The following is a 12,508-nucleotide window of genomic DNA, read 5'->3' on the forward strand; positions in this document are numbered from 1 at the left end:
CAAAGAACAGAGAAGTGCTTGCGTTTACACTCTTAATGATTTGTCATTACGTGAGCAAAGAGTTTTGAAATGTTTTTCAAATCTTGTGAACCAATATGTCTGATAAAACTTTGCGTATACGATGTCAATATTATAAAATTGTTTAGGTTTGTCAGGCATACAACGTACACAATCGACAGGTGTTGCTAATACAAACACTCATGTAACGAAAAATTACGGTAATGAAGTAATTCTTATTATTTGAGCATCCAGAATGCAAAAAAAAAAAAAAAAAAAAAAAAAAAAAAACTCGACTTCTGTTATCTCTTCAGTATTTGCCTTCAAGTTACTTCTTTAATAAAACGTTCACTGTTATCAGATTTCGTGAAGCGAAATAGATCAAATCAGAGTATTTTACTGCATAATCAAAAAAAAAATTATACCTGAGCATTCCTATTTTATGGTTTCGTTAAAAGACTACATATTCTACTGATTTATATTCCTGTAATATAATTCAAGAAGAGAGGTGAGGCCCACAAATAGTTATATAAATATGGAGCTATTAGCGGCTTACGGCCACGATGCAGCAATGATCTGCAGTGGCTTATGGCCGCCAGAAAACCCTTAAGTATTTACTTAACAATTCAGGGAGAGGAGCTTTTCAGAACGGAACAAAGTAGGTTAATATTTTAAGTATTGAATAATATTCTGAACTTAAACACAAAGTAATACTTTTATAATACATACGTTTTCGGTTTACAAGCAGTAAAAACTTCCTTCCTGTACAGCGTGACAAAAGGGAGCTAGTCAATTTTCTCTCTGGCAGTTGTTTATATGTTTATTACGCCAGAGAGGTGGATGAATTTATTCAAAGCAAACACGGTCATCTGCTACACTTTTACGGTAACACGGTAACACGGCGTCCACAACACATTTTATGTGTTGTGTACGCACTGTACTGGCTTTATTTTCACATTTCACCCTATTTTCCCAACACAACCCTATTTCCCGTTTCATCGCCGTGGCACATATGACAAACAGGGATGGCACAAACGGTGATGTCTTACTCTTGAATCACTCAGTCACTGTTTGTCAGAAGTTACACACATCACACGAGGCTTCATCATCTCTAAAGCAGATTCGATTCGGCTGTTAATTTTTTTTATGTGCATGTCTGAAATAATAGTTACTACTGAAGATCCACAGCTGTACGAAATATTTCGAAATTAATTCGCTGACTCCGAGATATCAACTATACTAGATACAGAGTTACTACCCCGTAGTGATGTATGAAAATTTGCGCCACCACGTGCCTCGAACTCAGATTTTGCACTTCTCGCGAGCGTTCGCCTCATGCAGTTCGGCTACCCATGCATGCTCCGCAGAACGACCCAACTGCCATGTGCTCATCATCTACATCCATCCTCATATCGTTGATCTCAATTCCTCATTGTTTCATTCTCCCTGTTGCTGAAATCCAAGGAATTTTGTTAGCATTAGTTGATTAACTTAATGGGCTGCGATATAAGGCTGTAGACAGTGTGACATATGGCGACTGCTCGCGACCAGTGGGAAATCCGTGTTCGAGTCTCGAACCGTCAAAAATTTTCATATGGCACAATCGGATAGTAGATGTATAGCAGATACAGCTTATGTTTAGAAATTCGTAGGCAGCGAATTAATTACGATCACCTCTTTATATGGCAAACACATTCGTTCTCGATCTACATTGACATGGTTCGAAACAGCTGCCGGCAAGTGATGATCGAAGGATCGCTGTGTCAAAAATCTGTGGATACCAGTCACTGAATGATTGCCATTATTTTTATGGGACCAGAGGTGGAATTCTTCTTACATGGCGGTCAGGGGGCCTGAAGATGGCATAATATAGCGCCAAAACTGGCTGCTCAAATAAAATAACAACTGGAAATTTAGACGGCTGAAAGGTGTTTTGATTCGACATTGAAGCCATGGAAAGGCTTGGATCTTAAACCCAGGCCTCTTGGTGGGTGCTATAAACGACACAGAAACACAAGGACTGGGCTGTGGAAACTAACCACGAAGTTCTCTTCACGGATTAATGCCGCATGGCTTCAGTCAACATGCTTGGAGGGATCCTGGTAATCATACAATGTAAGGTCTACACTGGAACTACCAACAGAAGCTTAAATACACGACTGAACAAACACAAATCTTTGACGACCGGCTGCATCAGAACGTTTTCTTCAGTCACGAAATCATGAAGTGGGGTTTTCCGAAACCAAAGTTTTTATTTATAATGAAGAATTAATATCCACGGCTACATAGAGAACCCATCGAAACATATGAATATGGGGATAATTTTAACAGAAAAGAAGAAACCACGGAACTCAGTGATGTATTGACTGTAGGTTTACACAATATATAGATAATTTTTATCGTTGATAGAGGGCAATCGATAGTTAAGTTTTACCTCTGACAAGGATTATCTCAGCCGATCACGTACAAACATCCACCACGCTCCTTTCTCAAAGAACGCATTTTGCTCTCCGACGTCCGACCCATCAGTGAGCGAGACTCAGCAACGCATTTCTGAAGATGTCCAGAACAGCTATGAACGAAACGTTAAGAACGAAAAAGATTCATGAATCACAACCAAACAAGCCGGAATCTAATGTTGGTAATGCTGGCATGCCAGAGACATATCACCCATCGACAGCAAGATGGCGGATCCATGAGATTCTGAGGTCGCGTCATGTGGGGGCGTGAGGCGCCAATGTTATCCAGCCAGGTTAAACTCAGCACTCCACAAAACACAGACAAAACATCCCCAGCCTACTGATCCTTTCGTCAGAATATCGAGGAAGACTTCAAGTTTAAGAATGACAACTCCAGAGACCATCATGCAGGCATCGTCAACGATTTTATCAATGGTGCCGGTATTCCCAACTGGATTGGCCTATGTGTACCCCCCCCCCCCCCCAACCCCCCACCCCCTTCCTCAAATATGAATGACGTGGATCATGCTTGGAATTTACTGCAAAGAAGTGTGCGAGCAATTCCTGACACACCCTTTTGGTAATAGGTTAGCCATTAACATCAGCACTAGCTTTTAAAGAACAGAGTAACGCTTAACTGCAACAAAAGGCGATGCATACAGTTTCTGACACGGGACTTTTGTAGAAGCGGAATTTTATTGTGCCAAGGAAGTCAAACAGTCAGTGAAGTCTACCATTTCAAATTCATAGGACTGAGGATATTGAACGGGTAAATTACTACGTAAAGAGAATTGGAAAATACAATAATCACTGCGACTGGACTGCGGTTCTAGTGGAGGGAATAGAAGAAAGGTTAAGGGAGAACTTTAACTTGGTAGTAGGAACAAGAGACGAGAAAAATTGAGTTCTGCAACAAATATCAGTCAGTGATAGCGTGAATACTGTGTTCAAGAATCAGAAGACGAGGAGGTATACTTGCGGAAGGCTGGGAGGTAAGGGATGATTTCAGTTAGATTACATCATTGTCAGGCCGAAATTCCGAAATCAGGTACTGGATTACAAAGCGTACACGGAACCAGATGTAGACTCATATTACAATTTAGTAATAATGAAAAGTAGGATGAAGTTTAAGAGGTTAGTCAGGAAGAATCAATGCGCTTGGGGTATGGAAATACAAAGGAAGGAAGTGACAGGCTATTCTCTGAGGCTATAGATACTGTAATAATGAATAGCTCAACAGGCAGTTCAGTTGAAGAGAAAGAGACAACTCTGAAAAGGATAATCACAGAAGTTGGAAATGAAACCGTACGTACAAGGAAGGCAACTGGGTAACGAAGAAATACTTAACTTCAAGGAGGAAAGAAGGAATTAAAAAATGCTCAGGAATAGTGAGGAATACATATGTACAAGTTACTTAGGAACGAAATAAATAGGAAGCGCAAGGAAGCTAAGGCAAACTGACTGCATGAAAAATGTGAAGAAATGGAAAAAGAGTTGATTGCCTGAAGGTCGGACTCAGCATATAGAAAATTCAAAACAAACTTTGGTGAAATTCAAAGCTATGGTGGTAACACTAAGGGTGCAATTGGAATTCCACTTTTAAATGCAGAGGTGAGAGCAGGTAGATGGAAAGAATACACTGAGGGCCTCTATGAGAGGAAGACTTGTCTGATGACGTGACAGAAGAAGAAACAGCAGTCGACAGGGAAGAGATAGAGGGCCCAGTCCCAGATTCAGAATTTGGAACAGCTCTGGAAGACTTCAAATCAAATCAGACAGAAAGGGTGGATAACATTCCGTCGGAATTTTTAAAATCATTGAGAGGAAATGGCAAAAAACGCCTATTCAGATTGATGTGTAGAATGTATGAGACAGGAGTCATACTAGTAGACTTTCGGAAAAAGATCATCTACACAATTCCGAAGACAGCAACAGCCTATAAGTATGAGAATTATCGCACAATGAGCTTTACAGCTCAAATATGTATCAACAACCAAGAGGGAACAATGAGGCTCGAAGACCAAGAACGAAGTGCTCAGATTAAACAGGATATAAGGCAAGGCAATCAACTCTTTTTCCATTTCTTCACATTTTTCATGCAGTCAGTTTGCCTTAGCTTCCTTGCGCTTCCTATTTATTTCGTTCCTAAGTAACTTGTACATCTGTATTCCTCACTATCCCTGAGCATTTTTTAATTCCTTCTTTCCTCCTTTAAGTTAAGTATTTAGCCCTACTGTTCAATCTATACATTGAAGAAGCAACGAGGGAAATTAAAGCAAGGTTCAAGAGTGGGATTACAAAAAAAAAAAAGTTGAAATGGCTCTGAGCACTATGGGACTTAACATCTGAGGCCATCAGTTCCCTAGAACTTAGGACTACTTAAACCTAACTAACCTAAGGTCATCACACACATCCATGTCCGAGGTAGAATTCGAACCTGCGACCATAGCAGTCGCGTGGTTCTGGACTGAAGCGCCTAGAACCGCTCGGCCACATCGGCCGACAGTGGGATTACAATTCAGCGTGAAAGAATATCAGTTATAAGGTTTGCTATCGTCACTGAAAGTTAAGAAGAATTACAGGGTGTCTTGAATGGAATGAACAGTCTAATGAGTGCACAATATGGATTTAGAATAAATCGAAGAAATATGAAAATAATGAGAAATAGCGGAAATAAGAAGAACTAGAAAGGGGATCACGAAGTAGACGACGTTAAGGAATTCTGCTACCTAGTCAGCATAATAACTCATGCTGAACGAAGCAGGGAGAACATACAAAGTAGACTAGAACTGGCTAAAAGGGCATTGCTGGCTAAGAGAAGTCTGCTAGTATCAAACACAGGTCTTAATTTGAGGAAGGAATTTCTGAAAATGTACATTTGCAGCACAGCAGTGAGAAAACAGGAACAAAAGAGGATCGAAACATTTGTGATGCGCTACAGAAGAATGTTGTAAATAAAGTGGACTGATAAGGTAAGGAAAGAGGAGGTTTTCCCCAAAAACGGCGAGGAAAGGAATATGTGGAAAACGCTGATAAGAAGAAGAGACAGGATGATAAGACATCTACTAAGACACCAGGCTGTAACTTCCACAGTCCTAGAGGGAGCTGAAGAGAGTAAAAACTGTATAGGAAGAAAGAGATTGGAATACATCCACCAAATAATTGATGACGTAAGTTGTAGTTGATACTCTAAAATGAAAATGGTAGCACAGGAGTGGAATTTGGAGCGGGTCGCATAAAAAAAAAGAATGAAAAAACAACTGAGCGTTGATGGGTGGATGGAAAGCTTCCTTGGAAGTATCATGTTCAAGATCTTGTACGGAAACTGAATGTCGCTAATCCCACTATAAGTGACCGAAAAATGCGAGGGCTTGTTTACTTCAAGATGGTGTTACATTTACGGAAAAAAATGTGCTCTTACCCACAATATTCCAACTCCAGGAAAGAACGATCAGACTGATCTTGCATTGTCTGTTACCGAGCTGTGCGTAGACCGTTATTTAGGTGTCCCAGAATTCAAACTCGGCAGTCGTTGAACATACAGTATACACTGAGGTGACGCAAGTCATGGGATACTGACATGCACATACACAGATGGCGTTAGTATCGCGTATACAAGGTATACAGAGTGTGCCATTTATCTTGAACACCCTAAATAACTGTTTGTCCAGATAGAAATTACAAAATCTTTCAAGCAAATGTTCTTTAGCCCTCAGGGCTACATCAATCACCATGATCGCCTTCGTTGTAGCTTTGTGTTTTACAAGGATATGAACAGTGGTATGACTTTTTTAAATTTCAGTAATTTCAGTAATTCATTTCCTCTTCTAAAGACCTATTCAAAAATGTGTCACAGTCACCCATTCACTGAAACGCAACGTTATTAATTACGTAACACAACATTGACTTTGAGTCTGGGATCACAAACTCGTCCACTTGCTGGAGTTGTCAGAAAATAAATGGAAACAAGTAAAACTGTAACACAAAATTGACTGTGACTCTCCTGTACCATTGCCCAGCAGTAGAACATTCAAAGGTGCTCAAAGTGGTGACCCTGGACACCGATACACTGATGCTCTCGTTGAACGAAAGAATTATTTACTGCTTCCAGTGTTGCCTGCTGAAGAGAATTACAAGCAAGAAGATACGTTTCTGCACGTCCTCTGGAGTTGTTGGAATATCGCGATAGACAATGTCATTAATGCATCCCCAAAGAAAAAAGTCCAAAGGATTTAAATCAGAAGACCTAACAGGTCAAGTAACTGTTCCTCCTCGACCAATCCATCTGGCAGTATACCCTCGGGTCAGAACACGACGTGCACGCAAGACATTAAGTGCTGGACATCCATCGCATCGATACCACATAAGCATTCTGATTCTTAGCGCACGTCATCCAGAAGAGAAGGAAGAATTTGTCTGAGGAAGTTGGCATACGCTGTGCCGTTTAGACTACCATTGATGAAATAAGGGCCAATAATTGTAGTACCAAGCATCCCACATCAGACGTTAACTCTCCATTGACGCTGATGTTCCATCTGTCTAAGCCATCGTGGGTTGTCGCTGGACCAATAATGCATCTTCTTGTATTTACCTGTCCTTTGTTTGAGAAGGAACATTCATCGGTAAATAGAACACTGGAGAACAAGCTCGTGTTTGCGAGGATTTGCTGCTGTGCCCACTGACAGAACTGTACACGAATCTGGAAATCATTCTCATGCAATTCTTGATGTAGGTGTACATGGTAAGGAAGGAGCCGGTGACGAGTAAGATTACGCTGTACTCTGGTTTTAGGAATTCCAATCTCGTGTTCAAGCTCTCGTGTGCTCACATGTGGATTCATAGCAACGGAAGCGAGAACCGTAACTTCGGCAGTTTCGTCTCTGCGAGTGCTACGACGATTGCGTTGTCTTGGGTTGAAACTACCCGTTTTCTGAAGCGTTGCGACAAGACGAGAAAACATCCGTTGGGAAGTTGGGTTCTTGTCAGGACATCGCTCTCTGTACAGTTCCGCTGCCTGCGTAGCATTTCGCCTACCTACAACAGCAAAATAAAAGAAACGTTTGTCGATGCAGCTTGTAGAAAGGACAGCCTTTACTGTATGCCTACTCTACACAACAATGTTTAAAAGGACTAAAGTACTGTACTAAATGTACCTGTACATAAGCAAACAGTATTGCAATTACTGTTCTGCTAACTTACATTCCCAATAGATGAGTAGCATTTCTACCTTCTCTTCGTTGGTGTAAATTTTACTCACGCAACTCTTCAACGTATGGTGGTTGACGGAATTACGGGTGTGCATTCTACTTATGTTTACATTTGTCCTCTGTCAAGGTCAGCACATGGATGTGTTCCATTACCTCAAGTACCTGCATTAAGCGCTGGGAGCGTCAACGTCAATGTTGTGTTATGTAATTGATAACGTTGGGTTTCAGTGAATGGTACACTGTGATAGATTTTTGAATAGCTCCTCAGGAGAGAAAATGGATTATCGAATAAAAAATAGAGGGTGCCGTTTAAAAAAATCATACCGCTGTTCAAATCGTCGAAAAAAAAAAAAAAACAAAGCTACAACGAAGGCAATCATGTTGATTGATTTCCCCCTTACAGCTAAAGAACATTTGCTTGAAACATTTTGTAATTTGCATCTGGACAAACAGCTATTTCGGGTGGTCAAGATAAATGGGACACCCAGTATAAGGTCGTCGCACTGGTGGAGATGTCATTTGTACCTAGGCAATTCGTGTGAGGAGGTTCCGGCGTTATTATCGCCACACGTCGTGAATTAACAGACTTTGAACACTGAATATTAGTTGGAGCTAGACGTGTGGCACACTCCATTTCGAAAATCGTTAGGGAATTCAATATTCCAAGATCCACAGTGTCAAAAGTGTACCGAGATTACCAAATTTCAGTATTACCTCTCACCACGGACAACACACTGGCCAACGGCTTTCACTTAACGACCGAGAGCAGCGGCACTTGCATGGAGTTGTCAATGCTAACAGGCAAGGAACACTCCGTGAAATAACCGCAAAAATCCATGTGGAACGTACGATGAACGTTAGAACGTATCCGTTAGAACAGTGCGGCGAAATTTGACGTTAATGAGCTATGGCAGCAGACGACCAACGCTAGTGTTTTCTAACAGCACGACATCACCTGCAACACCTCTCCTGGGCTCGCCACCATGTTGATTGGACCTAAACGACTGGGAAACTTTCGCCTGGTCGAATGAGTCCCAGTTTCAGTCGGTGGTAGGGTTCGAGTGTGGCGCAGACCTCACCGAGGACCTAGGATGTCAACTAGGCGCTGTGTAACGTGACGGTGGCTCAATAATGGTGTGGGTTGTGTTTACATGGAATGGATTGGGTTCTCTTGTACAGCTGAAGCGATCATTGACTGGAAATGACTATTTTCGCCTAATTGGAAACCGTCTGCAGCTATTTACGGACTTCATAATCCTAAACGTTTCATCGGCCCACATTTGTTCGTGATTGATTTGAACAACATCGTGGATAATTCGAGTGAATATTTGGCCATCCAGATGGCCCGACATGAAACACATTGAACGCTTATGGGACATAATCGAGAGGTCAGCTCGTGCTCAACATCTTGCACCGTCAACACTTTCGCAGTTATGGAAGGCTATGGAGTCGGAATGGCTCAATGTATGTTGCATCATGAGACTTTTTGTTGACAATATGGACTCATTCAGAATAAACTGCAATATTCACTCAGTGAACACTAGAACAGAAGACGATATGCACTTGGGTAACTCTTCCTTAAGCATTGTACAGAAAGGTGTGTAGTTTCCGACAGAATTAATTTACAGTAGACTACCACCAACACTGAAAAAAAATTGAGTGATAAACCCAAAGCATTGAAATGTAATTAGGGTGGTTTTTCTTGCGGCATACTTCTACTATTCTGTAAGGGATTTCCTATCAGTGGTTGAGAAAATTTCTCTACACTGTGGTATTTATTCGTATACTCTTTCACACTTTACTCATGGTTCATTAATTATTAAGTTCTGGTTGTCAACAAATTAATTCAAGAAAAGGGAATTTCGTTTATTTCAGATCATAGTGGAAGTAATTTATTGACTCCTGGTCGTCAATAAATTAAAAGATGCAGTATTTTATAGAATGCCCCAGAACGTTTGTTTGGTGGTTTGAACCACAGCTTCTTATGATGTTTGTGTTGATGTTACATATTACTATTGATGTACTGTCAGTTCGTAGAGTACTTTATGCGTGGAATCAGGCGGAGACAGCCTTAACAGTCAAGGCTGACAACAGAGTGGTGCTCCCCTTTGGTACACTATTTTTTTTCTTTATTGTAATTTTAATCACCTCATACAAGGCGGGCTGGCAGCAGCTTAATACGCTGCTCTTCAGCCTTATGGGGTACAATAATATGATATAGGTGACACAGACAATACAAAAAATGGCGGGCAAAGAAAGTAGTTACAAAAAACAAAAAACAAGAAGCCGTTCATGTTGGACGATAAAAACACTAACACTTGTTGACACGGCGCACAAAACACGGAGAACGGCGACGGCACATGTGAACAGTTGAGTTGTAACTGCACGAAACACAAAACGAAGCACACACACTAGACACTGATGGCGATGATCTCCGGCGCGCGAATGTTCACTATGCGTGTGCGAGTCCGGGGACCTGCCAAGAGAGGAGGAGGAGGAAGGGGAGTGGGAGAGGGAGAGGGGAGAGCAGAGATTCCACGGGCAGGGGAGAAAGGGGGGAAGGAGGAAGGGGGAGGGGAAGCCCGGGGGAAGAGGGGTGGAGGGAGGGGACGGGGGAAAAGGAAAGAGAAGGGAAGGGAAGGGAAGAGAAGGGAGGGAGGGAGGGTGCCTAAAGGAAATGACACCGGAAGTGGGGGGTGGGGCAGGGTCAAAGTTGATAGGAGGGGTAGATGGAGGGGAGGAGGACATCATCAGGGAGGGGGAGCTGGCGGAAGCCACCTTGGGAGAGGGTAAGGAGGGTGGAGAGATGGAGACCAGGTGGGACGTGGGCATACAGGTGCGGCAGCGGGCGGGGGTGGGAGAGGATTGGGGAGACGAGCGGGTGAGGAGGATCGAGTTTGCGGGAGGTGTACAGGATCCGTATCCTTTCAAGGAAAAGGAGGAGGTGGGGGAAGGGGATGAGATCGTACAGGATCCGCGTAGGGGAGGGGAGACGGATGCGATAGGCGAGGCGGAGAGCATGGCGTTCAAGGATTTGGAGGGATTTATAAAAGGAAGGATTGGGGAGACGAGCGGGTGAGGAGGATCGAGTTTGCGGGAGGTGTACAGGATCCGTATCCTTTCAAGGAAAAGGAGGAGGTGGGGGAAGGAGATGAGATCGTACAGGATCCGCGTAGGGGAGGGGAGACGGATGCGATAGGCGAGGCGGAGAGCATGGCGTTCAAGGATTTGGAGGGATTTATAAAAGGAAGGATTGGGGAGACGAGCGGGTGAGGAGGATCGAGTTTGCGGGAGGTGTACAGGATCCGTATCCTTTCAAGGAAAAGGAGGAGGTGGGGGAAGGGGATGAGATCGTACAGGATCCGCGTAGGGGAGGGGAGACGGATGCGATAGGCGAGGTGGAGAGCATGGCGTTCAAGGATTTGGAGGGATTTATAAAAGGAAGGGGGGGCGGAGATCCAAGCCGGATGGGCATAACAAAGGATAGGGTGGATGAGGGATTTATAAGTGTGGAGGATGGTGGAGGGGTCCAGACCCCACGTGCAGCCGGAGAGGAGCTTGAGGAGACTGAGTCGGGAGCGTGCCTTGGCTTGGATTGTCCGGAGGTGGGGAGTCCAGGAGAGGCGACGGTCGAGGGTGACGCCAAGGTACTTAAGGGTGGGAGTGAGGGCGATAGGACGGCCATAGATGGTGATGTAGAAATCAAGGAGGCGGAAGGAAGGGGTGGTTTTGCCTACAATGATCGCCTGGGTTTTGGAGGGATTGACCTTGAGCAATCACTGGTTGCACCAAGCGGTGAACCGGTCAAGATGGGATTGGAGAAGGTGTTAGGAGCGCTGTAGGGTGGGGGCAAGGGCAAGGAAGGCGGTGTCATCGGCAAACTGGAGAAGGTGGACGGGGGCTGACGGTGGCGGCATGTCCGCCGTGTACAAAAGGTACAGAAGGGGGGAGAGGACGGAGCCTTGGGGCACACCGGCAGAGGGGAAAAAGGTGTATGAATCTGTGTTATGGACGGTGACATAGGAAGGACGGCGGGAGAGAAAGGAGCCGATCAGACGGACTTAGTTAACGGGAAGGGCGAAGGTTTGGAGCTTGAAAAGGAGACTGGAATGCCATACGCGGTCATAGGCACGTTCGAGGTCCAGGGAGAGGAAGATTGCGGAGCGACGGGAATTAAGCTGTTCGGAAAGGAGATGAGTGAGGTGAAGGAGAAGGTCGTCGGAAGAGAAGGACGGCCGAAAGCCACACTGGGTAACGGGAAGGAGGCGGTGCTGGCGGAGATGCTGGTGGATGCGGCGGGTGAGGATAGATTCCAGGACCTTGCTGAAGACCGTTTGGTACACTACTACTACACGTCATTATAACCACGAAAATCATCGAGTCACTTTGGATTCATCAAGATCAGTCACTCCTGCAGTTATGTGTTGTTGCTGTTGTAACATGAGATTCATATAGACGGACCATTAATTTTCTGCGCAGCTTGAATAGTTTCTCAGTCATAAATAACAAGCATTAGGTTCACTGGTTATAGCTATACGATCCAGTCACATTAATGTGATCACCGCCTACGTTCGACGTGAACGTGTAATGACCACTCACAGATGGCAGGTGGCAGCACTAGCAGTGGAGAGTACATAAAGCGTGTCGGAGAAACGCGGAAAACAGTGTAGCCGTTGATGCAACTCACAAGGGAACCTTCCCATCGCACCCCCCTCAGATTTAGTTATAAATTGACACAGTGGATAGACCTTGAAAAACTGAACACAGATCAGTCGAGAAAACAGGAAGAAGTTGTGTGTAACTATGAAAAAATAAGCAAATTATACAAACTGAGTAGTCCAAGTG

The sequence above is a fragment of the Schistocerca nitens genome, chromosome 1 (assembly GCF_023898315.1).
Source record: "Schistocerca nitens isolate TAMUIC-IGC-003100 chromosome 1, iqSchNite1.1, whole genome shotgun sequence".
In the NCBI taxonomy this organism is placed as follows: domain Eukaryota; kingdom Metazoa; phylum Arthropoda; class Insecta; order Orthoptera; family Acrididae; genus Schistocerca; species Schistocerca nitens.